The 27,246-nt window shown below is 46.2% G+C and overlaps 1 long non-coding RNA gene across 1 annotated transcript; it reads left to right on the top strand.

The window, feature by feature from the left end:
• The first annotated feature begins 259 nt into the window (after nt 1-259).
• Nucleotides 260-13,899, top strand: LOC138990797 (uncharacterized). The gene is made up of 2 exons (XR_011466911.1): nt 260-324; nt 1,073-13,899. It is a non-coding gene; the product is annotated as an uncharacterized lncRNA (long non-coding RNA).
• Nucleotides 13,900-27,246: the final 13,347 nt, after the last annotated feature.

The following is a 27,246-nucleotide window of genomic DNA, read 5'->3' as shown; positions in this document are numbered from 1 at the left end:
TCCTACTGTGTTAGGCAGGGGCCCAGAAGGGAAGAGATTAGCTCACTCAAGGTGAGGAATAGAGGCATGTCTAATAAAGAGATTTTATAAAAGTGCAAGCAGAGTTGAAGGAACCCTCCAAGGAATCGTGCAGTCCCTGGGGCTGGTGACAGCTGGGAGTCCTGATACCTCCTAAAGGGAAGAGAGGAGCAGCCAACCTGCAGCCACCCAGGAGCGGGGGGCGGGGCGGGCAGAACAAACACCTGGCCTCACTCTTCTCTTGCAGGGGCTTCCCAGTGTGCAGACGCAGCCTCCAGAGGGGTGAGGCTTCGGGCCACAAGCAGGGTAAGAAAAGTCAAGAATGACTCTGGAAGACCAAACATGGCCTGGCCAGGCCATATGGTTACCCATTACTAGGCAAGGGATCCCAGGAGGTCCAGCTTTTAGCTACTGGAGTTTTCCATGAGGAGCCAAGAGATGGTCATGTCAGCATGCGACAAATGAGTACCCCCTAGATGAGAAAGGAAGGCAGACTCCCTCTTTATAAACACCCCCCCACTCCCCCCACCCATGCTGCTCTGTGAACTGACAAGCACCTCCGAACTTAATTCCAACACTGGAGAATGTTTCAGTGAATTTACCCCAACACAAGGCCCCAGCAGCGGGTGAGACCCTAGACTCAGACATCAGACAGGCCAGGACGTGAATCCCAGCTCTGTCATGGGCTATGTGAATTTGGGCCTCATCTGTAAAATGGAAACTGTCATACGGGGGAGGTGGGGTAGTTCCTTAGGATGACATGCAGTGTGCAATTTGCTTTGTAGTCATGAAACATTAGTGAAAACCCTACGAAGCTACATCTATAGCTTTGTACTACTGAAGTTTTTGACCTGATGACTTACTCATTCCAACTTTCAGAATCCTTTAAGAATGGACATTTCCACTACTGAGGAGGATAATGATACTACACAGAGATTTACAGTTTTTTAAACTGCTTTCCCTTAGGTTAGCCAAGGAGATTATTAAAAACAAACAAAACCCAGTGAGAAAAGCTACAGAAATTTTTTTTTTTTTTTTTTTTGCTCTTTTAAAGATGGAGAAACCGACACCCGGAGAGGCGAAGTGACTTGTTCAAGGTCACTGAAAAGGCAGCGCCCGCTAGCCGGCCTCCTGAAGGCAGACGGAAGCTGCAGCTCAGAGAGGGCACCAAGTGAGCTCCCATCACCGGCCAGCCCTCTTTTGGCTGCTGGATGCTGCGTCATTGAACAATGCGTGTTCCCCAAATGATAATTATGTCCTTCGTTTGCAACAAAGATCAGAGCCACTTCCTCCTGTAAGCCTGTGAGTGGAGGGCGTGGCGAGTGCCCGCGGTGGGGTCGCCTCACCCCGCCCACTGCCGCTTAGGCTTCCACAGCACCTACCACCCCTCCGGCCTCTCCCGGCAGACAGAGGTGTGTTCGCTCTCCCGCCCTTTTCAGTGCTCTTTCTGCGGCCGGGGCCGAGCGGAACTACCTCCAGGCTTCACGTACTGGAGCTGCACGCTTTACAGAGAGAAGCCCATCTCTGAAAGCACAGCATGCATTAGCATCCTCTCCTTCAGAGAGAGCTATTTTTGTCTTTCGTCTTCCGAGACTGTTCCAAAGTTGGGGATGCAAGTATCAGGAGGAGAAGCAAAACGAGCCAGCGTCTCCCGCTCAGAAGAGAGGGAATCACTGTCGTTTCCTCAACAACATAACAACAACTGCAGCAGCAGTAATGGAGAACAAACTGAGTTGGAGCCGAGCTGCCCTTGGGCACAGGACAACCAGCCTGCCCAGATCTCTTTCTGTGGGATTTCTTTCCGTACACTTCACAGGAATGAGGTTCGTTGCCATAGTTACTAGCAAATCACATGGTATAGCCTCGCTCCCTAGAAGTGCCGGAGAACAGCAGGCTCAGACTGTGATGGGGGGAGAAGATGCCTTCCTCCCCAGCATGGTTGCTTTTCCTGAGCAAACCTGCGCAGCGGTTTCCCCGTTCTGACCTGCCCACTTAGGGGTCAGGGCCAGCTGTTCTTTGGGGCGCCAATTCACCGTTTTCCTAATGAGATCAGCAGCGCAAGTTTCCTCATGCACTTTTCCTTCTGGTTTCAGGAACCCCTCTCCCCCTCTCCAGTCCCTCCCTTTTCTAGACACACACACACACACACACACACACACACACACACATGGGTGATGTACTGAATTGCTGAGTTGATTGCGGGGTGGAGCGTGCAGCCTACACCACTTGAATAAGCTCTTTTAAAATCCGAGGATGGCATGAGTCAGGGAATTTTGAAGCTGTGATACAATCAGGACACTGATGCCTCAAGGGGGTGGAGGGAGGGAGTATGGACTCGCCCAGATCCTAAAGAGATCCGGCAGGGTCGCCTTTCCCAGGCCTAGCCTCGATGGGGATTTGTGACCCTCAAGCCTCAGAGTTATGGAATTGGGTTCACTCTGACCAAGTCTGGTGGGGTGGGGTGGGCGTGGCCCCACAATTGTCGCCTTCCAGGGAAGAGAAAGCCGTGCCCTCAGAGAAAGCTCTAAAACCACAAAGCTCTTTACCTCTGCGCTTCCCCCTCCCCCCTTCCTTCCCTACAGAACCAGGCCAGTTAGCTCAAGTTCTGTGGTGCAGGAGCAGGCTAGAAGGGCACGTCTTTTTCCCTGACAATTACAGATTGCCTACTTCTTTGTGTTCAGATTGTATCTGATCTTGTCAATTCCATCAGATTTTCTGGTCTGCTTTCCCCATTGCAAAAGCAAACTCTGGATGATAGAAACACACACAGAAGAGTCAGCAGGTAGCAAAAGCAGGACCGAGAAGGGACTCTGCCCGAGTTAGGCAAGGTGGTGCAGAAGGCTTGCTCAGGGCCCCTGCCTCAAAGAGCTCAGTGTATTCAGGGAGAGGAGGCAAAGGTCCCTCTCAAAGGTCCCTAACCCCATGGGCACCATGAGACTAGGGCCAGGGCCAAGGGGACCAGAGGGTTCTAAAATGAAGGGGGGCAGGGATGCACCCTAGAGGTATGTGAAACTCTATTCGGTGGGGTACAAGAAATATTAGAACGTCCATTTATTTTATCTCTTCTGTGCTATATGTATTTTGGTATGTGTATTAAAACATATAAAATTTTATCATGTAGGATCAGATTTGACTGAGATTAAGAAAGAAGAAAATATCCAAAACATCATGGCTTAAACAAGACAGAAGTTTATTTCTGTCTCATGCACTTGGAGTGTGGCAGTGAGCCACCCAGAACTGGTATCTTTTCTGATTGCTCCAGCTCTTCAGCGTGTGGCTTCCACTCCATTGTCCAAGGCTGTTGCTTATGGTCAAGCCATCCTGTTCGCATTCTAGAGAGCAGGAAGGAGAAAAAAGGGGAGAACTGAATGTTTATTTCATGGAGGACACTTCCTGTAAATTGTACCTGACACCTCTGACAATTCATTGGCTAGAATTTAGTCATGTGATCACATCTAGTTGCAAAGGATCCTGGGACATGTAGTCTATTGTAGGATGCCATGTGCCCATTAGGAAATGCTACACTAAGGAAGTGGGGAAGGATGGACATCCGGTGCCACTATCAGTGTTTACCATAGTAATATGTTAGTAGTCAAATAGCACATGTGTATACTTACAAAGAAATACATGTACTAGTTGGGCGCATAATCAGGATTGGGGCTTTTGGGGTAAAGTTAAAAGATCACTGATGTGGATTATTGCACTCTAGAAGTGCATGCAGTTAATTGAAAGAAGAAATAGAGGTTTTTTCTTCTATCAACCAACTAAATTTGAAAATAAGTTGTCTTCATGTTGCTGGCCAAAATCTTGGCCCTCTCTGCCCAATGAAGCCTAATGAAAAAATACAGAGACAGAGTTTGGAGGAAGTAGAAAGGTGGCTTTAATTCTCAGCCAATGGAGAGGGGAACACAGTAGGGCTCATGCCTCAAGAACTGTGCCCCTCCCCCCGCCCCCCCCATGAGGAGTCTAGGGGCTTATAAGACGATGAGGAACAAAGGTGTTAGGATTTTGATTTCTTCCTCTTGCATTGTTTCAAAGACAATCATAGACTGGCGTCAGGTAACTACAGAAATGTAGTTCCGTTTTTGAAATGTAACTGCAAGGGGAAGGGTGTTGTAAGGGTAAACACCAGATATGGGATGTATTTAGCACAGAGTCAAAGGAAAAGAGATGCAAAACGTAGCTCCTGCAGAGTTAAGGGGCAAAAAAGTAAACTCAGTTACAGACCTTAGGAGTTAGGAACAGTTAAAGTAAAAAAAACTAAGAGTGTTCAGGCTGGCTCACTGTTCTCTTTATCTTCTTTGTTCTTAGGAAAGGGAAAGAGAAAAACTCATTCCTCTTTTTTCTTTTCCACTGCAACATTCAGTTAATAATCCATGAGTCAAACAGCATCCCATTTAGAAACTAGAAAGGCATTCCCAAGGGATTTTTTTTCCAACCACCTGGCATCCATTCATCCTTCTCCTGGTAAAATCGAGAATTTTATGTAGGGACTCATCACTCCCCCACTTTGTGATGCCATTGTGACAAGGCCCTAATCAACTCCTCCCATCCACTTGACCACTGGGATTAGTGCAGGTTACCAATTTGACTCTTAAAAGGAAGACACTGGACAGAAAGCTAAGAGCACATGGAGTCAGGAGCTGCCCAAATCTTCCTGCGACCATGATGGGAGAGCTTATGTGAGACTGAAACCAACATCCAGAGGAGATGGAAACCATGCTGAGAGAGGATCAGGTCCTGGTGATAGCACTTAAATTCCTGTATCAAGCTACACCTGAACACAGTGTGTGTTGTGATGAGGCATTTTGGACCAGAAAGCTGAGGTCAGCCCCCTAGACCTGGCAGAGCATCTAGGTGGAAAGAGCCTGAGATGGGATGACTTCCTGGAGCAGAGCCTGGCTCAGTGTGTATGTGAAAGAGAAATCCATTTCCATCTTGGGTAAGTGACTGCCTATTTAAGTCTTTGCTTTAGCAGTCAGGCTATAACCTAATTAGTACATATGTTATGATTTCATTTCATTTTTTTCTTGTTATTTGTTTATTTATTTTCTTTCCAGTTGTGCTTGTCTTCGTTGTTGCACTCAGGCTTTCTCTACTTGTGGTAAGCCAAAGCTACTCTCTAGTTGTGGTACTTGGGCTTCTCATCGTGGTGGTTTCTCCTGTTGCAGAGCACAGGCTCCAGGCACTCAGGCTTCCGTAGCTGTGGCCCAGAGGCTTCACTGTGCCCCAACAGGTGGAATCTTCCTGGACCAGGGATCGAACCCATGTTCCCTGCATTGGCATCAAATTCTTGTCCACTGTACCACCAGGGAAACTCTCATTTCATTTATTTTTAACGCTCTCGTGTGTGTGTGTGTGTGTGTGTGTAGTGTGTGACTTGGCAAATGCAGCTGCTCGACTGTTTACTAAGGAGCAAATCCACTGCTCCTTGAGGCTGCAGAAAGTCGTTGACCCCCACTCCTCTGCTCTTAGAAGATTGTAGGAGGAGTCATAAAAAGGCAAGATGTGCACATTTAACGATCTCACTTAATCACCCAAGGTGGGTGAAGAGCAAGGATTTGAACCCAAGACTGCCTTACCCAGGAGTCCATAGTGTTGCCACCACTTCAGCACTCCACTCTTAGGGTTGAGTGGAGTCATGGCACTTTACAATGTGCCCTCGTTGCATCTTTGCACTTAAGTGCTTTGGGGCCAGAGGCTGTGTTCTTCCCCTTTGCATCACCCAGGTCTGGCTGGGGCTTGGCCCTCCATAAACGTAGACCAAATAAATGAATACTAAATGGTCTTGCTGAGCCTCAGAATATCTAGCAGGCTACTGGAGGATCAAATGAGATAATGTTTGAGAAGATGTTTTGAAAACTACAAGCTAGTATATGCACTTGGGTTAGTCTGCTCTCTCGTCAGGAAATTCTATGTGTTTAGGGCGGGAATAAGGCTATTTCCATGCTGTACTCTGCTTCTGTCTTTTGTGCTTTCCTCTGAGAAACAGTCCTCCCAGTCATGTCTCTCTCAGTGTTGGAGGACACCTGGACACCACTCAGACCCAGGTGCCTTCTCACCCTGACCCCTGGCAGGGTCCACTCTGTGATGTTTACACTGAAAGGTCAGTAGGTCAGTAGCCCTTCTAACAACTGGGCACTATGATCAAAATGTGACTCAGCAGTGCAGCACAGGAGACAGGCGCTATGCTGTCCCCAGACGTACTATGAGCCCTCCTCCACAATTCAGAGTCCTCTTTCAAGGTCAGGTTCAAAGTCATTTGCTCTGCAGAAGTCTTCCGAGTCCAGCAGAAACACTAAGGTCCCTTTCTTTCCTGCTGTGTCATTTTACACTTCATTCTAAGCCATATCACATTATAATTTTATTTGTACTTTTTAATAAACCTCACTCAATCACTCCTCCAAACTATCACCTCCACCCCTCATAAGTGGGCTTTTTCAAGGACAGAGACTGTCTGACTCTTTTGATGCTTCATCACCTACCTCAGTGCCTGACATTTACTGATAAATGTAATAATGCTTGTTGAAAGCATAAGTGAGTAAATGCGTGAGCAGAGGGGCTAAAACTTTATTTCTGTCATTAGACAAACTCATGTCTAAATCCCACTGATTGACTACACTCATTGATTTATGCATGCGCTCATTCATTCAATCAATCACATTTGTGTTGAGTACTTATTATATTCCAGACATCCTGCCAGACACTAGCATTGGACAATCAGGAAGACAGGGTCCCTGCCCTCTCAAGCTTATATCTGAATAGTAGAGACTAAATAAAGCGGCACATCAGTAAGTAAACAAGCTATCTACAGATTCTAACAGGTCCTGTGAATGAAATGAACAGGGGGAGTGTGGCAGAGGAAGTGAGGTCGGCAGTGGAGCACTTTAGATGATAGAGATGAGGCAGAGAGAGACTTACTGGGAACCTTGGCACTAAGTCCTGAAGAATGCGTCTTTTAAAGAACAGGAAGGGGAGTTCCTGGCAGTCTAGCGGTTAAGACTCTGAGCTTCCACTGCAAGGGTCACAGGTTCGATTCCCTGGTTGGGGAAATAAGATCCCACACCCTGTAGTTCAGTTCAGTCACTCGGTTGTGTCTGACTCTTTGTGACCCCATGGATTGCAGCACTCCAGGCTTCCCTGTCCATCACCAACTCCCAGAGTTTACTCAAACTCATGTCCATTGAGTTGGTGATGCCATCCAACCATCTCATCCTCTGTTGTCCCCTTCTCCTCCCATCTTCAATCTTTCTCAGCATCAGGGTCTTTTCCAATGAGTCAAGTCTTCGCATCAGGTGGCTAAAGTATTGGAGTTTCAGCTTCACACTGCAGTTGAGGGGCGGGAGGGGGGGGCGGGAAACAGGAGGAAAAATGGGATAGCCACAACCTGAAAAAAATTTGCTTCTTTCTCTAAGGCTTAGTTTCCTTATCTGTAAATTAAAGTAATCATAGCACCCACTTCATGATTTTTTTGTGTGAAGCTTAAGTGTGTTGAAAAACTTAGCATAGTGCAGGGCACCTAGGAAGCACTCAATACATCTTGGCTCTTATCAGTTACGGGGTAATGCTATCAAAAGGAAATGAGGGTGCAGTCCTGTGGTTCTGTGTACTTGCCACTTCCTTTCCAAGTTCTCCCAAGCCATCTGTTAAATAACACATTTAAGAATGTGCCTGGGAGGAACTTCCTCGGCGGTCGGGTGGTTAGGACTCCTCGCTTGCACTGCAGGGGGCACAGGTTCCACCCCTGGGTGGGGAACTAAGATCCCACAAGCCACAGTCAAAATAACAATAATAATAATAATTAACTAAAAAAAACAGAATGTACCTGGGCACCAGCCTTAATCTCTATAGTCTATGGTCTCTAGAATCTCATTTAAAATGAGTGTAAATACCTTATGAAGTTGATAGAGGGAGTAAATCAAATGAGATAATGTATGTGAAAGCCCTATGTGATGGTACTTATTTCTGTGGTCGTATCTTCCGCGTTTCTCTGTAGTTTCTGGACATCTCATGTTCTGGCTGCAAGAACACCACTGAGTTTGCCAGCCAAGGACTTTCCTGAAACTGAGTGTGGAACTTCTAATGAGCTCTGGCCGAGCAGGACGAGCACCCACAGCCCCAGTGCAACCTGACAGCCAGGTAACAGGACTTCTCTGGTGATTCAAGTTAAGAATCCACCTGCCAATGCAGGGGACACGGGTTTGAGCCCATGTCCAGGGTCCAGGAAGATTCCACATACCACGGAGCAGCGAAGTCCACGCACCTAGGGTCTGTGCTCCACAACGAGAGAAGCCAGTGCAATGCGAAGCCCGCGCGTGGCAACTAGAGATTATTAGCTCCTGCTCGCTGAGACTAAAGAAAGACTGTGTGCAGCAACGAAGATCCAGCACGGCCATAAATAAATAAATACTTCCCTAAAAAAAAAAACAAAAACAACTAGATGACCAGTTAGTAGCAGAGCCAAGAGTAGAACCCATGTCTACCGCCCCCAGGCCAACCAGATGCACTCACAGCATCTGTGGCCCAGCAAATGAGAAAAGATTTGCTATGCAACTCAGTACACAAGGCCTCCATTTTTTCTTGTCTTTTTTTTTTTTTAATTGATGTATAGTTGATTTACAATATTGTGTTAGTTTCAAGTGTACTTTTTAAGGAGTTGCGAGGCAGCTCACAAGGCTAGTCTTATTTACTGGACAGGTGGGAGAATCATGCAGTTATAATAGGAACAAAGAGAAAGATTCTAACCATCTCAGAGACAAAAGCCTTCTGCAGTTCAGAAGTTTGATGTGGTTTGATGTGTGTGTGTCTGTGTGTGTGTGTGTGTGTGTGTGTGTGTGTACACATACATGTGCATGCAAGAGAGGAGAAAGAGCACTGGCTCCATGCTCTAAGACACTGACTCTGCAGAGAGAATTATTTTATGCATTCAGATTTTCAAGTCTGGCCTTAAATGGCAATATAAGCAGAAAGATGCCAAGGAGAGTGGTAGAACAAGGGCTTAATTACAGGGACCTTTGTACAACTCACACGCCAATAATTTGCCTAGCTGAGTGATTCAGCAGTAATCCTGCCAGGTTCCCAAAGAAAGCCCATATCTGGGATGACGTAATGTCTCTCCACCCCATACAGCCGTCTCTCTACACCCACTGTCACATGCTTACCGTCTCCTCCAGAGAGCCACAATTCCATCTGTGGGATCTTCAGTTGCCATCTGCATGGTGACAAATACGTGTTTTATTATTTAAATGGTATTACAAAGTACCGTGCTGTTAGTCTAGCCCTTTGTGTTTAAAAATTCAATAGAAAAATTAAGACAGAGAAAAACCCTAGCCTCTGGTGAGTTATATATTGGCAAATCATGTCTACAGAATGCCTCTGGTATCTCAAGTTGGATATTTGATCTATGTAGCCCATGAATATTTATACCTTGAGGCAAAGTGATTGATTTAATTTACCACTGGAAATTGAGGTGACTGTCTAGACTTACTGCATGGTAAGCCTTGCAGAGAATGTGAAGAGAAAGGGACCCTGGTCTGACCCTGAAGTACCTTGTGTGGAACTGGTAGATACTTTGCTTGCCTACCTCAGATTCATTAGTCTTCCCCATATTTCTGATCAGACAAGTGCTCGGGGAAGGTGCTCTGATCCTGTTTGAAACTAATTTTGATTTTCCTTGCCACACTTGGCTAGGCATATCATTCATTTCAATTTATTTCAAAGAGAAACAGAAGGAGATCTACTAAGAGTTAGGGGTAGTTCTGGGGAAAAATTTTTTTTCTGATAAAAAGAGATCCAAAAAATAAGTTCATTTTTTTCTGCCTTTGGATGTTGTTGTGATGCAAGGAACTCCTGCAGCCATCTTGCAAACATGAGGGTAGATAGTTGGAAGGATAGTGAGATGGCAAAAATCTGGGTCCTTGATGTTGATGAGTTACTGATAAACTAACCTAGAGCTGCCCCTACCTCCAGATTTCTCATTATATAAGTTGATAAATCCTTTGTTATTTAAACTGGTTGGATGGATGCTTTCTGTACATAGAAGCTGAAAACATTACTAAGTGAAGCAGTGACTTCCAAGTTTTTTACCAAAAAACCAAAGTGAGAAATATTTTTTACAAGTAATGCATTCTAAAATCTTCTGTTTTATTCTATTTCATTTTCTAAAATTCAGGTCATGACTCACTAAAGTGATTTCAAAACTCACTGGTGGGTCCTGACCCACATTTTGAAGAACATTAAAGTCATAGGGGACATAAACTACTGTGATATAAAAGAAAGCATGATGTGGTATCATAAAAGACATACTGATAAAGTGCTATCATAGGAGAGAATGATAACTTTGAGTTTGAGGAAACAAGGATGCTTTCATGGAAGGGCTGGACCTTGAGAAAATAGCTACATTTTTAGCAAGAGAAGGGGGTTTAAGCCATGACAGGAGGAAAGGCAAGATGGTGGGAAGTGAGGTAAATGCAGAAGCCAGCGGGTAACCCTGGGCAGAAGCTGATGTTTGTGGTTTGGAGAGTAGTGAGAGTGAGGTGTGACTCAGGTTAGGTCATGTGCAGCCGTGACTGGCAGGCAGTTGGGAGGCCTCATGAGGGCTTTTGGGAAGGGCTGGGCCTAAGGCAGTCTGCATGGTGACGGTTACAGGTTGGGTTGAGTCTGAGTCATATCAGAAGCTCAAACTGGTAGAGTTTAGCCTGGAGGTTCTGCTCTGGGAGCTCAGCTTCTGCTCTGTCACATCATCCTGCCTGCAGTCACTGCAAGCACATTTTACACAGAGGGTCCTCTATCTGTGAGCTGCTTTTTAGTGATGAACAAAGAGGGAGTGGGTCTTTCTAAAAGTTCTGCTTGACAGCCCCCAGTTTAAACCAACATTGCTGATGTGGCTGTGGTTCAGTCACTCCATCGTTTTTGACCCTTTGTAACCCTATGGACTGTAGCAGGCCAGACTTCCCTGTCCTTCACAATCTCCCAGAGCTTGCTCAGATTCATATCCATTCAGTTGGTGATGCCATCCAACCATCTCATCCTCTGTCATCCCCTTCTTCTCCTGCCTTCTATCTTTCCCAGCACCAGGGTCTTTTCCAATGAATCGGCTCTATGCATCAGGTAGCCAAAGTATTGGAGCTTCAGCTTCAGCATCAGTCCTTCCAATGAATATTCAGGGTTGATTTCCTTTAGGATGGACTGGTTTGATCTCCTTGCAGTTCAATCTGGTGCTGCTTCTAAATGAAACCAACAGAGTGAAGAAGAGTGGTCAACTTGCAATTTCAGAAAGGCCAACAATCCCCAATTCTCACTGTTCCTCTTGCACCCACTTGACTGCCTTCTGATGAGTTCACATATTGTTAGATCCAGCCATAAAAGGTGGGCTGAGCCTTGCTACCTCTAATGAAAAACGAAAAAAATATTTTAGTGGAGGAGGATTTGAAATTGCTGGTTAAATTGGGTGTTCGTGCTATCTGTGGACTTTCATCACCTATGTCATTCCTCCCCTACTCTCACCCTGAAAGCCAAGACTTGACACTCATGATAAATTAATCAGAACCTATATGCAACTTCTCTTTTATTATAGACCTGAGAGATGGGCAAATTAAAGGGGATTTTTACAGAGAACCTAAATACAGGAGAATAGAACCAGACTCTGATAAATCTTAAGTGGCCTCAAGTTTATTCTTACTGTGTCTCCTCAAATTAGTGATAGTTTCTCAATATTTGAGACGGAATGATAAGATTCACGGAATGCTGTTTCTGTCCTGACAGTTGATACGCTTTGTGGTCTAGGTAGAGGTCTCTACATTTCTGCCCTACTGGCTCCATGTGGGAAATTACAGTGAATAGTCTACCCTTTGGGAACACAAAGAAAGCTAAGTACTTGGTTTGAGGTAGGGGACTTTGTCATGATGGAAAGGCACCAGCTAGCTACATTTGGCCCTAAAGCATATGAAATCAAGCACTAAGTTTGCATGATAACATCAGTTCTGCCTTGATATCTTCTTCAAGTGGTTTATTTGGGCTTTTCTTTGTAGAATCTTTCCAACCGTCATGTGTTAGGACCTAAGTATGGAGTCAATCGTGTGAACAAAAATAGGTGTGAGGGAAAGAGCAGACAAGTGGGTACCATTCCTCTAAGATAAAATGGTGGTCAGATGGACACAGGGCCTGCCTTCCTCTGGAGTGCCCACTGTCCCCTTTCACAAATTCTCCTGTGGCCCCTTTAACATCTGTAACTGTTCACATGTCTGCTCCTCAATAGGAATGCAGGATCCTTAAGGGCAGGATGGTGATTTACTCATCTCTGTATTCCCAAACGGAGAAGGCAATGGCACCCCACTCCAGTATTCTTGCCTGGAAAATCCCATGGATGGAGCAGCCTGGTAGGCTGTAGTCCATGGGGTCGCTAAGAGTCGGACACAACTGAGCAACTTCACTTTCACTTTTCACTTTCATGCATTGGAGAAGGAAATGGCAACCCACTCCAGTGTTCTTGCCTGGAGAATCCCAGGGGCGGGGGAGCCTGGTAGGCTTCCGTCTATGGGGTTGCACAGAGTCGGACACGACTGAAGCGACTTAGCAGCAGCAGCAGCAGCAGCAGTATCCCCAAAATCTAGTATAAAAAAGCGCTTCTTGAATGAATAGTTTAAGTGAATGAGTGACATATCACTAGCATAACTAACAGCAAAGTTTCTCCTCTTAGGATTTCTTTGACAATAACAGCTCAGAATCAACTCCTCCAGAACCATCTGGTGTTGACTTTCTGACCACACCTTCTAAGGCCTCCTCAGGGTCCAAAGTCTACTGTTCATGCAGATCTTTCATTACCTGGTATTTCCTTTTTACATTTTTATTTCCTTCATGGACATTTATTCAAAAACTATTTCTACTAACTTACTTTGATAACCTTTTCCCTACGTTGTCATATGACAGAAACAAACACAACATTTTAAAGCAATTATCCTTCAATTAAAAAATTAAATAAAACATAAAATAACACAAAGCCCATTCATATATAGAAAAGGAAGAGCATAAAGGAAAAAAATATCACGCCCCTAAGAGGAGCTTGCTGAGGTCCATCCCATCCACTAGACACCTGTATCAGGGGCTGGGAACAGTGGCTCTCATCCTACCAAAGCCAACACCCTCTTTTCATAACAAGTATTTTTATAATGTCCCCTTTGCTACATTGAAATGAATTTTATAAATAATATATTATGTACATATCTTTTCAAAATATTCAGTAACCATACTACAAACTGTTATTGACTGAAGGTTTGTATCCCCCCCCCAAATTCATATGTTGAAATTCCAACCCCCAAAGTGATGGTTTTAGGAGGTGGAAGTCTTTGGGAGGTGCTGAGGTCCTAAGGGTGGAGCCCTCATGGACGGGATTAGTACCCTTATAACAGAGACCCAAAGGAGCTCTCTATCCCTCTATACCAGGATTTCCAGCCTCTAGAATTGTGAGAAATAAATTTCTCATGTTGATAAGTCAACTGCCTGAACTGACTAAAGCACGAAGAATTAAAAAGAAAATAATTTACAAAAAAAAACCAAGTCTTTCAACTGTGCAAATGCTCAGCAGGAGTACAGTAGAAGAAATGAATAACAACACTGTAGGTGCCCAATACCCGGAATCACTGCGACTGTAGCAGCTAGTGGTGCAGGTCCGTGCAGGTCTGCTGCAGTGGAGATGAAAATTCCGCAAGTGGTGCTGACGTCGCCAATGTGATTTTCCAGAACGGAGAACAAACTCTCAGGAAAGTTCTAAAGAAAACAAAGCTCAATGTTTCTTTGATGTATCCAGTAATTGCTTTCCTAGAAAATACACTGCATGTTAAAAAATGCTTTGGGTTTATAAATAAAAACGAGGCTTTAGCTCTGTTATTTTGAACAGTTTCTTCACCTGTGTGAATGTTCAAAACTCACCAAGGTCACAGCAATAGGTGTCTCACGCATTGTAGGTCATCAACCCTCTCCTGTCTTTACATCTCTAGCCACTGCTGGTCATGGCCCTCCCCGAGTCATCGAAACAACAGACCGCACCCCTTCCCATATTGCTCCAGTGTCCCAGTTGAGAAGCACAGATCCAAGTGAACCCTGACGCTCCCATCCCCCTGTCCTGTTATAAAACACCAGGGGAAAGCTACCGAGTGGACTTTGGCACTAGGTGCTCCTATCACCTGATAATAAGAAACACGGGTGCATAAACAGTACCTTTCTCTGCCTGCGGTTGTTCTACGATAATACGATGCCTGGGGATGGCTACCATCTTGTTGTCATCCAGAGAGCCAGCCAGGGGAAGAGGCCAATGCACTGAGCAGGCAGAACAGAAAGGTGGGAAGAAGTGGGGAACCTGGTGACTTAAAATGAGCCCCTGAATCAGCCAACCCCAGAACTACCCCACTTCCTTTCCTCTTGATGTGTTAAATAATTGTGCAAGTCAATGGGGTTGGGGTTTTCCGTTATAGCCAAAAGCATCTTCCGGATAAAAGCACTCATATTCTCACTGGAGACCCCCTTTCTGGGCTTCTTGCAGAGAACTGGCCTCCTTTCTTGGTTCTACTTTGAGGTGAGGTGGTTAAGAAAGTTTCTGGGTTCACAATCCAGTCTGGTTTTACAAGCTGTGTGTGTATGTGTGTGTGTGTGTATGTGTGTGTGTGTGCACGCTAAGTTGCCTCAGTCCTGTCTGCCTCTTTGCAACCCTGTGGACCGTAGCCCGCCAGGCTCCTCTGTGCATGGGATTCTCTAGGCAAGAACACTGGAGTAGGTGCCATGTCCTCCTCCAGGGGATCTTCCCGACCCAGGGATTGAACCTGGGTCTCATATCTCCTGCATTGGCAGGCGGATTCTTTACCACTAGTGCCACCTGGGAAGCCCTTACAAGCTGTGTAAATATAGGCAGATCTCTTCATCTTTTGAGGTCTCATTTCCTCATCTGTAAAATGGGAACAATAATCGTTTTCTAACTCCAGGGATGTTGTAACCATTACGTTAAATGAGTTACTATAAGGCAAGCACTTGGAACAGTGCCTAACCCATCACTCGTGCTGAATCAGTGAGAACTTGGATGACAGAGTCTTTATAGCTTTTTGGTAAGATTCCTTGTAAGCAAAGCTATGACAAACTTAGACAGCATATTAAAAAGCAGAGACATGACTTTGCCAACAAAGGCCCAACAAAAGTCAAAGCTATGGTTTCCCAGTGGTCCTGTATGGATGTGAGAGTTGGACTGTGAAGAAGGCTGAGCGCCAAAGAATTGATGCTTTTGAACTGTGGTGCTGGAGAAGACTCTTGAGAGTCCCTTGGACTGCAAGGAGATCAAACCAGTCCATTCTAAAGGAAATCAACCCGAATTTTCATTGGAAGGACTGATGCCGAAGCTGAGTCCCAATACTTTGGCCACCTGATGCAAAGGGCCAACTCATTGGAAAAGACCCTGATGCTGGGAAAGGTTGAAGGCAGGAGGAGAAGGGGACAACAGAGGATGAGATGGTTGGATGGCATCACCGACTCAGTGGGCATGAGTTTGAGCAAACTCTGGGAGATGGTGAAGGACAGGGAAGCCTGGCATGTTGTAGTCCATGGGGTTGCAAGAGTTGGACATGACTGAGTGACTGAACAATGACAAAATTTCTTTTGGCCACAAATGACAGAAATGCCATTCAAACTAACTGAAGCAAGACAAGGAAAGTCACTGGCAGCTGGGGACCAGGAAGAGCTACCCAGATCGAGGCCTCAGGGATCAGACGTGGTCCTTCTAAACCAACAGTTGGTATCCTTGGCCGTCCCAGTTGAGAACTCATGCCTAGATCTCGATTCAGCAGCCTCTGGTCTCTGGTGCTCTCAAGTCATTCTGTAGAAATCTCTTCCTACCACGGCTTCTACATCTGTCCTCTCATACCAATCTCAACAGAAAAAAAAAAATTTAAGTAAAAGTGTTTTCTCCCAGCATCTGCATAGCAATGCATCTGTCCTGCTTGGGTCTCCTTATCCATTTATTCTGATCACTGTTGCTAAAGGCTGGGATACAAACCCACCCCTGTGGTCAGGAATCTTGATTGATGACTCATCAGAAACATGAGGCCCTGCTGACAGAGACAGAGACAAAGCAAGTCCCTCAAAGATCTAAAAGGACTGAGCAGGAAAAGTCTGTAAACATCATCTAATTAAATAAGACTAGTTACATTTCAGTCAGTCAGTTCAGTCGCTCAGTCATGTCCAACTCTTTGGTACTTCATGGACTTCAGCACATCAGGCTTCCCTGTCCATCACCAACTCTCAGAACTTGCTCAAACTCATGTCTATCGAACTGGTGATACCATTCAACCATCTCATCCTCTGTCGTCCCCTTCTCCTGGGAGGAGTTACACTTCATTTTGATGTAATTTATCATCAGTGTGATTTGTTTCAGCCATTTTTTGTAACCAGTAAGATTTGAACTTGGGACTTCCCTGGTGATCCAGTGGTTAAGAATCTGCCTTTTGATGCATGGAAAGCAGGTTCAATCACTGAACAGGGAACTAAGATCCTGTCTGCCGCGGGGCAACTGAGCCCAGGCTCCACGACTAGAGACACCTGAGATAGTCCGCAACAGTGAGCCCCTGCACTCTGGAGCCTGCAGGACACAACGAAAGGCCCCGCATGACACAATGACGATCCTGCGTGCTGCAGCTAAGACCCAACACAGCCAAATAAAAAATAAATATTTTTTTTAAAACAGTAAAAAAAGATTTGGGCTTGCTGGGGTCTTGTCTTCAAGTCTTTTAACCACTGCAAGTGAGGAAGTGTGGCTTGGCTGGGACGATGTCTGGTCTGTCCCTTGGTTGCCTGGACAGATTTTCAGGTTCTTCATTCCCTGGAGCCGCTGATTCACTGACTCTTTGTCACGCCCACAGATGACTGATCTGCTAGGTTGCCCTCTCGATTTCACTCCAGCATCATTTTCTAACAATACAATCAGTCTTCAGTACTGACTACACAGTATTTGAATTCAAATTGAAATCCAAGTTTCCATTTCCTCGAACTTTTGACCTCTCATCTCCTTTACTTGTTTATGTTCAGGTTGGAGGAGCTCTTGTAGGAATGCATTTTTTTTTTTTTTAACCAAAAGATGATTGGAATCACACATGGAATCCTAGAGTATGGTCATCCACATGTCGTGAATAGCACTCACCAAATTCCCTTTTTCAACCCGGACACTCTTGAGAACAATAAAACACATTTCCAATCCTCCAGAAAGTAAAGAATTTTTAAAGCAGCTAGAGCAAAGCGTATTTGAGGAGACAAAGCACAGTAAATACCCGTGTGTAATTAACCAGAGTGAGCAGCATAATCAAACAGCCGCTCCCCTGCCTATCAGCATCCCCAAGGATGCCCTTCTCCGGGGTGTATTTCTGGGGCTCTGTCATCGCATGTTTTCTGAATTCAGCTTACTTTAGGTTTCACAAGGTTCTGATGACACACTGAGCAGTTAATTTTGATCTCAAAGTTTCCAAATCCGCCGAAGCCATTGTGGCAACAGGACAGATGAGTGACGGGGAAGTGGGGAAGGGCTGCAAGGTGGACGCTGGGGGAGGTAGGGGCAGAGGGCCTTGTCGTCGTGTGTGCTGCCTCTGGGGGCTTTTATTACAAAGGAAATCTCGACCTCTTGGTGATGAAGTAGATACCTGACAGGCTCTTCCTGTTTTGCTCACACATTGCATAGTTTCAGTTGAGGTGAAAGGGGCCTCAGAGGGACTTTGCTCCACCTTCTCCCAGGGACAGCCCTGGAGACCTGGGCCAGGAAAAGGATCCGCTGCTTTCCCACCGGTGTCCATAGGCCCCTCCCCCGGGCTGGGCAGGAAGCCACCTGCAGCAGCAAAGGTCACAGCTGAGGTCACCCTCAGCTGTGCTTTTACATTTTGAGATTCGATTCCTGTGTGAAGCCGCAGCATGCTCTCTGGTGTTCTTTGAAAGTTCTGTGTTTTCCCAGCTGTTCTACAAACCTCTGTTGGCCGGGGCGGCCTTGCACATAGCTTTCCAAAATTACCGCGGCCTCGGCATTCTTTCCACCCACAGGATCTGCTGCTGAGCCTCCACCTTCTCGAATGCAAATCCTCCCCCACCTTCGTACTGAGTTTGTCTCACTTCCTCCCCCTCCCCCCCCCACCAAAAAAAAGCTGCCTGCGTCACTCTGGCCCATGCTCAGCGCTAGAAACGGGTCACCAGACACAGCCAGGATTAATTTCCTCTATTCTTGAATTTCATATAAGTAGAATCACACAGTGTGTCCTTTTGGTGTGTGGCTTCTTTTGGTCAGGGTTTCGTCTGTGAGATTCATCCACGTCCAGCCCTTCTTATTCCCTTGTATGACCACAATTTTTCAGTTCCATTACTGATGGACATTCAGGTTACTTCCGGTTCAGACTATTGTAAATCAGGCTGCTGTGAAATCCTTGCACAAGGTGTTTTCTGAACGTATTTACCCGTTTCTCTGACATCTATTCCTCGAGGTCAAATCACTGGTCCTTGTAAGTGTGTCTTTAGAATTCTTAGAAATGGCTGGCTTTCCAAAGTGGTTGTTTTAACAAACGTTTAGTCCTCACAACGGGCTTCCCAGGTGGCGCCAGTGGTAAAGAACCCGCCTGCCAATGCAGGAGACATAAGAGATGTGGGTTAGATCCCTGGGTCGGGAAGATCCCCTGGAGGAGGGCATGGCCACCCACTCCAGTATTCTTGCCTGGAGAATCCCATGGACAGAGGAGCCTGGTGGACTACAGTCCATGGGATCACAAAGAGTCGGACACGACTGAAGCGACTTAGTATGCACACATGCAATCCTCTCAACAACCTTATGTGTTCCTGATCCAGTTCTCAATTGAGCACCTACTATGTGCCCAGTGGTGATGTTGGTGCTGAGATGGAGCAGTGAATAGACAGATGAGGTCCCTGTCGCTGAGAGATATTCTCATGGGGGAGACAGGCAAGAAAAACTAAGAAAACAGAGAAGCCATTTCAGCTGCTGACACGGGTTGTGAAGAACAGAGTGTGTCACGGGATGGAGCGCTATGGAGGAGGACGCTGCCTCACCCTGAGCTCCAGGGAAGTGTCTTTGAGAAGCTGGGAGAGTGTGGCCATGCAGGGTGTGGGGAAGAGTGTGAGAAGCAGAGGGACAGACAGTGCAGCTGCCCTGGGGCAGGAAAAATGTGGTGGGTTTGGGGAGAGAGGAAGTCCACAAGGCTGGCACATGTTCATTCATTCTTTCAATGGGGAAATACAGATTGAGCTTCTGCTAGGTGTCAGGCACCATTCTGGGCTCTTGGGTCCAGCAGGGGACAAAACAGACGAGCAGCCTGCTGTCACGGAACAAGAAGGAAAGAGCAGGAGGGTTTGGAGGAGGGAGCAGAGGCAGGTTAAGAAAGATCATGTAGACCACGGAGAGGAGCTTGGGTTTTATCCCAGAGTGCTAGAAAAGCACAGAAGGATTTGAAGCAGAGATGTGAAAATGGTCTAATTTATGGAAATGGAGCAAGATGCAGAAAATGAGACTCATTAGAAAAGCCACGTAGTGATTCAGGCTGGAGACTCTGGACCGGGACTATGGCTATAGCCATGGGAACGGTGAATATGACCAACATTCAGGAGATATTCTAAAGGCTGAGCCAAGAGGACTTAATGGAAGACTGGTTATGGGGTGAGCAGGCAGAGGAGTACAATTCGGACTCCAGGGCCTTGGCCTCAGCTCCTGGGTGGGTGGGGTACCATGCACTGAGATAAGGAGGATGGGGGCCAGGAAGGAATTTGTGAGGAAAAGCAGGTTCCAGTCTGCTAAATCTGAGCTGCAAAGGAAACTTCAAGTGTGGATGTTTAAGAGGCAGGAGTTGTAGGAAGAGGGGCACTCAAAGACCTGACCGTGAGCATGACCAGCAGGCAGATGACTTTAAAGCTGCCTGACAGGAGGCGATGACCTCGGAGGAGAGTGCAGGCCAAGAAGGCGGCTGAGGAAGAGTCTTGGAACATACTGAGAACTTGGCGTCCCATTATACAGATGAGGAGACTGAGGCTCAGAGAAGCTGAGCAGAGCAAATTGCCCAAGGTCACATAGTAAGACAGTCAGTTTTACTTCAGGGTCTGCCTACTTCACGCCTCATATTAACACCTAAGGTTTCTCAGCTCTGCCACTTAGATGTGATGTGACCTCAAGTGAGTTACTTAATTTCTTGGTGCCTCAGTTTCTTCCACCATAAAGTAAGGGTAACAATAATTATACATCCTGCATAGGGCAGTGTTTGTATAAAATAGGTTAATATAATTAAAGTGCTTGGAACAATGCTGGGCACACAGTGGTATTAGCTGTGAGTCCACCCAGGTCTGAGGATGGTGGGTCTGTCTCAGGGAGAGCTCTTTTACACGTATTCCAACAACCCATCCCAGGCTGTGGATGAACCTTGGATGTCCCGCTCGGGCAGATGGGCTTGGCATTTTGGGATCGGGTCAGTAACTGGGTGAGAGCAGAGCTGCACGCAGAGAGTACCACAGCCCAGACTAGGAGCAAACCGAAGCCCGGGATGGCTTTAGCCCCGAATGTGCACACAGGAGCCTAATGCCTTTTATTCTGCTCTGATTGGCATTTATTTATTTATTATGCTACCATGCATAGTATCATAAGAAATTTATTTGGGGGACTTCCTGGTGGTCCAGTGGTTAAGGATCTGCCTGTCAATGCAGCAGACAAGGGTTTGATCCCTGGTCCAGGAAGATTCTATGGAAGTTGCTGATGAGCAACTAAGCCCACACACTGCAGGCCGTGCACTTTAGAGCCCTTGACTCCCCGAGAGAAAGAAAGAAAAGTGAAAGTGAAAGTCACTCAGTCATGTCCGACTCTTTGTGACCCCATAGACTATATAGTCCATGGAATTCTCCAGGCCAGAATACTGGAGTGGGTAGCCTTCCCATTCTTCAGGGGGTCTTCCCAACCCAGAGATTGAACCCAAGCCTTCCACATTGCTGGCAGATTCCCTACCAGCTGAACCACAAGGGAAGTCCAAGAATACTGGAGTGGGTAGCCTATCCTTTCTCCAGCAGATCTTCCTGACCCAGGAATCGAACCAGGTCTCCTGCATTGCAGGCGGATTCTTTACCAACTGAGCTATGAGGGAAGCCCAATGAGAGATGCCACAGCAATGAGAAGCCTGTGCACTGCAAGAGTAGCCCCTGCCTTCACAACTAGAGAAAGCCCCTGCACAGCAACAAAGACCCAGGGCAGGCAAAATTAAATAAATAAAGTTATTAACAATAACAACAACTATATATATATATACACACACACACACACACACACACACACACACACACACAGTCTTCTGCCCCAGTTCCTGGCACAAAGATGTTAAAACTTGTGGACTTTCCTGAGTGACACAAATGTCTTTTGTTACCATAAGGAGCCCCTTTGGAGTACAACAGAGTTTATGAAAATATGATGACTTAGAGTGGGGGTCTATAGTAGCCTCGGGAAGAGGATGGTCAGCAAGAGGCTGGAAGGTTGGGACTTTCAGTCCCACCCACTGACCTCTGGAAAGGAGGAGTGAGAGTGGAGGCTGCAGACTAGGCTGTATAAAAACTCTTGAACAATATTTTTGATGAGCTTCTGGGCTGGTGAATACATCCATGAGGCGGGAGGGTGGTGCACCCCAGTTCTATGGAGTCAGAAGCCCTTGTGCTCTAGACCCTACAAGTCCTCACCCTGTGTGCCTCTTCATCTGGCTGTTTATCTGTACCCTTTAAAATAAATTGGTGGAAATGAAAGTGTTAGTCTCTCAGTCATGTCTGACTCTTTGCTTCCCCATGGACTGTACCCACCAGGCTCCTCCATTCATGGGATCTTCCAGGAAAGAATACTGGAGTGAGTAGCCATTTCCTTCTCCAGGAGAATCTTCCTGACCCAGGGACTGAACCCCGGTCTCCTCTATTGTAGGCAGATTCTTTATCATCTGAGCCACCAGGGAAGCCCGTAATAAACTGGTAAGCATTAGTGAATGTTTCTCTGAGTTGTGTGAGTTGCTCTACCAAACTACTCAAATCCAAGGATGGGATTGCGGGGACCTGATTTATGGCCATTTGGTTGAAAGCAAGGGTGACAACCTAGATGTATAGTTGGTTCTGAAATGGGGGGCAGTCTAGTGCGACTGAGCCCCCAAACTGTGGGGTCTGATGCAATCTCCAGGCAGATAGTATCAGAATCGAGTGGAACTGCAGGACACCAGTCAGTGTCCGCTGAGATCTAGAGACTGATGGAGCTGGAAAACACACATCAGATCCTGACTCAGAACCCCTTCAGTCAGCACCTGTGCTGTAAGAACTAAGTAAAGAAAACAGAAGAGAAAGGTCTAGTAAGCACTGAAGGCATTTCATGCACACGGGGCAAATACCGGTCTGGGTGTCCGTGTATGTGTGTGTGAACAGTGTCCCTAGTCCCCTATCTTTGTAATGGCATGCCCTCCCTTCCTTGGGGTCACTGTCCCATCCCCACCCCATGTCATTCACAGACCCAACCCCCATGTGCTCAGCGCTTGCCCAAAGAGTGGATGCATGACCAATCAGAAATTTCCCTTTGACTTTACAGATATTGGGAGAACATCCTTTCTTGCTTAGGGGTTGCTAAGCTGTGTTGCCGTAAGAAAGGAACTGTCTGCATCCATACCTCCCTTTGTCCATCAGCTGTGGGGAGAGAAAAGTCAACAGAGAGAGAGGTAAATAAGGTAAATCAGACAGCTCTGGGGGCTTTGTTTGGCCTGAGCCCACCACCCCCACCCTGCTTAGTGATAGGTATCGATACAGCCCCTCAGTGTGCTCAAGCTAGTTGGGCTTGGTGTCCCTCATAACCTTACAGGACTAACTGATTCATGGTAAGTTTGACTAGTGCTGATTTCCACAGCCTTAGCTGAGATTGTCCTGAAAGTAATTCAGAATTGTCATTCAGTCTCATGAATGATGGACCTAGCAGGTTAAGAGCTCCAGCCCACGAGCTCATGGCATTTTAATGAACTGACCACCGGAGCTTATGTGGTCTGTTTTTACTTCCTCACCCTCCACACAGACTGACCAACCTGCCCACGTGGGCTCTGAAATCCTTGGGGGCCCCTCAAAAAGGAGCCCCCAGCTCATGTGATCAGAGTGTCTGGAGACAAGGGGACACTAAATTACGCAGTGCTTTGCTTGGGGACCTAGGACATCTCTAGACCAGGAGACTGGGGTAAAGGAGTCCAGTGACTCTGGATTGAAATTATACTGGACTGGATCAAAGTGTTAGGTAGTTAGAATAGGAAAAAGGAGTCCAAAATGGTGGTGGCCAAAAGATAAGGACGGGAAAAGCCCAAGAAAATAGAACAAAGGATGGCTGGAGGACGGAGTGCAGACCTCAGATAAAACAAACAGCACTCCTGGCTACCCCAATTTACATAGGACAGGCCCCGGGGGAGGAGAAAAAACACAGAAAAAGAGTCTCTCTCTTCTCTTCGCGTCTTTTGGGTCAGCAGGCCCTCATGAGCTCGAGGATGTATTTTCCTTTACTTTCTAAATAAAACTGAGCTGTAACACAGAGATGTAACACTGGTCCATTCAAGGGCTGTAACACTGGTCCGTGGCTTCAAATTTTTGTTGTGACGAGACAGAACCAAGGAAATTACAAACTCCCCCAACAAAAGTGACCCTTTGGACTTGAGTTTCTCTAATTCTGGCCCCCAGTAAAAGGGTCTGGTTGAATCAGAAGTTCCGGAAAGGTTTGTGGATTTCTGGAATCCCATGGATTCCAGTCTTCATAGAGAGAGTAAATCACTAGGTGGTATTTGCTCCATTCATGTGTGTGTGTGTGTGCACACACATGTGTATATGTGTATGGATGTGTGTGTGTGTGTGTGTGCGTGTCTGTGTTTGGATGGCATCACAATGGACATGATGTTTGAGGAAACTCTGGGAGATAGTGAAGGACAGGGAAGCCTGGTGTACTACAGTCCATGGGGTTGCAAAGAATCAGACATGACTGAGCAACTGAACAATACACCCATGTTCCAGCCTTACACACTGCTTCAGAGAAAGAATTAGAAAGATTGTGGGGAAAAAAGCCCAGCATTCCTTAAAACTTCCTTAGGAATCATCTCCTGGACTTGGCCTCCTTTCCTCCTGTGACATTTTTCATCTCAAAGCTCTAAATTCTTTTCACAGCCGCTAAGTAGGTGAAAGCCCTTCGAGAACAGTCTCCTATTGTCTGACTTTCCTTTGGGAAGTAAGATGGGAAGGTGATTTGAGGAGCTGGGGAGGGGAGGACATTCTCCTTGCACCTCCAATCTGGCAGACCCAGGTTGAAAAAGCTCCAGAAAATGCAGCACTTGAAAATGTAGCCAGGAGACTGGAGACCCAGGAGGCCCAGAGCGAGAAGCAAATGTGGGTTTGCGGTGTTATTCTTGTCTTTGCTAGGCCAATCACTCCTCCTCACTGTGCTTGCTCCCGGAGCAGAATTTTTTAAAGGGTAACTCTCTCCTTGCTGAACCGGAGCTTGTGCAGGCCTGTGGAATTCCTGTGTACAAGGGAGGGGATTGGGAGGGAGGACCAAGTGCCCCTCTGGCCACCCCACAGCCAGAGCAGGCTCGGGCTGCTTGAGAGTGTGTGCTGCGTGGGTGTGAGTGTCCCTTTCCCATGTTGTGCTGGTGGCACAACCAGCCTCTTAGAAGATGCTAATGAGATTCTTGTAGAGCTACAGAATCCGCTGCGGCAGATGGTAGAAGGTTAGGCTTTCTTTTCTCCGGTTTCACTGTTGTTTTTCTCTAAAAATGTGCTAACCAGCGTGCGCTTTCTTGTGCTTTATTTTCGACAAAGCCACAGATTAATTTTTGAAATCCTTTTCATCCAACCTTCCTCTCTAATCATAAATTCAGTGGGCAATATCTTTTTAAAAACAAAAGCAAATTGTTACCCAGCACCTTCATTTCTTTCCAGAGAAGAAATCTTTTACATTTTTTCTGAACCTCCAGAGATAGTACACACCAGTGCTATGAGTGCCCTGGTCATGTATAATTTCATTTTCTTATAGGCTGGGGCAGGGTTATCGTGATTTGGTTAATGTGTAGTCCCTCTACAGATAGATATAAGAGGAAAAACATTTTTGTTGTTCAGCTGCTCAGTCGTGTCTGACTCTGCAACCACAGGGAGCGCAGCACACCAGGCTTCCCTGTCCTTCAGTATCTCCCACAGTTTGTTCAAACTGATGTCCATTGAATCGATGATGTCATCCAACCATCTCATCCTCTGTCACCATTATTAGAGCCAATAAAGAAAATAGCTACCATTTATTGAATACCTTCAATATCCAGATACCATGCTAAACAACGGATGGACATTATTTCATTTAACCTTCACATTAATTCTATAAGTAGGTAATGTCAATATCATTATCCCCACTTTATAAATGTGGAGACTGAGACTTGGAGAAAGAAGTTTGTCCAAGATCAGATGGCCAGGGAGTGTCAGAACTGGAATTCAAAGCCAGGGATTCTTACTCCAAAATCAGCGCTTTGAGGTGATATGTTCTTTTGTTTTCTTTGATTAATTTCAGTTGCATTCATGCTGTAGTAACTAGGATTCAGGGGTATTTTTCTTGACTTCAAGCGCTTGAATGAGGCCCAGATATCAGACAGCTTATTTATGGTGAGCGGTTCTGACCCCAGCTACAGCAGCATCAGCTTGGCCTCAAAGATGCAAGGTAGACCCATCATTTTTCAAATGAAAAAATTAGGACCCAGAGAATATGGTGCTTCAGCTAGCTATTGCTGTGTAACAAATGTGCCTAAGACTTAGTGGCTTAACCCACAAAAGCATTTTCTTGCTCCCGATTCTGTGGGCCAGGACTCTGTACAAAGCTCAGCAGTGCTGTCTCAGGACTGTTCCATGTGGTATTGGCCAGACTGGTGGGACAAGGGCCTCTGCCACACACTTGGGGGCTTGAGGTCAGTTGCTGGCTTTCTGCTTAGCAGCAGGACAGCCTGGACTTTACACTGTGGCTCAGGATGGCAAGAGAGCAAAGGGTCTCAGCCCAGAACTGGAACAGCGCACTCTCTCTGTCTCCTTCTGTTGGTTCAAGCCAGACTTCAGGCCCTATTCAAGGGGAGGGAAACATTAGGATTGTATTAATTTAATTTCCAAGTGTCGATAAGGAAGTTATATAGCATGTTAAACTCGGAAGAAACTGGATACAGGATATTTGGAAATTCCTTGTAATATTTTTGCCTCTCTTGCACATCTGAATTTATTTCAAAATTAAAACTTAAAACAATTTTTTAAAAAGGGAGGGAGGGGAATAGACCCCCACCTTTAAAATATACACATATACATATTTATTTATTTGGGGCTGTGTCGGGTCTTAGTTGCAACACATGGGATCTTTGTTGAGATGCACGAGCTTCCTTCTAGCTGAGGTGCTCAGACTCAATAGTTACAGTGCGAGGGCTTAGTTTCCCTAAGGCACGTGGAATTAGTTCCCCAACCTGGGATCGAACCCGTGTCCTATTGGAAGGCAGATTATTAACGACTGGACCACCAGGGAAGTCCCCAGACCCCACCTTTTGAAAAGAGGAGCAGCACGTGTTTAAACACGGGCAGCCAGTGCATGGCCATCTTTGTAGACCCACCATACCTGGTGACTTGTTAGTGGCAGGTATCCAAGCATTAGGCCATTACAGAAAATTTGACTGTGGCAGCTTTCCTGAAAGATAAAAGACATTCCCCCCACCGCAAAAAAAAAAAAAAAAAAAAGAAACTACATTCTATCTGAATTCTTTCAGCTCTAACAGGTAAATGTGAGAGGTATTTTAGAGGAGATGGGGACTGTCACACATCTCTTCCAGTGTAATGACATTTTCGGGGACTGTGTGACCAGCTAGGTTCAGTGCCTGCATCACACACCAGGAGGAGGGGGTGGCACCTCCCTTGGTCTGGGCAGTCTGCACATTCTCTCTGCCAAAGGGAACCCCAGCAAATAAAAGGAGACAGGGGGTGTTGGCTCCATCGAGGCCAGAAGGGATATGCCCAAGGATGTTGCAGAAGCTGGCAAGGTGAACACGGAAGAGACAACTAGCTCCATTAGCCTAAAATGATCAGCCAAGCATGCCTCTAACAAAGCCCAGACAGATGGTCTAGGCAAGAAGTTGGTGAGAAAAGAACAGAACTTCAGGCCTTAACTGGCAGGGCATTTATAAAGTC

This window comes from Bos mutus, chromosome 14 (assembly GCF_027580195.1).
Source record: "Bos mutus isolate GX-2022 chromosome 14, NWIPB_WYAK_1.1, whole genome shotgun sequence".
Classification (NCBI taxonomy): domain Eukaryota; kingdom Metazoa; phylum Chordata; class Mammalia; order Artiodactyla; family Bovidae; genus Bos; species Bos mutus.
The sequence above is the reverse complement of the archived record's forward strand: the minus strand, read 5'-3'. Positions and strand labels throughout refer to the sequence as shown.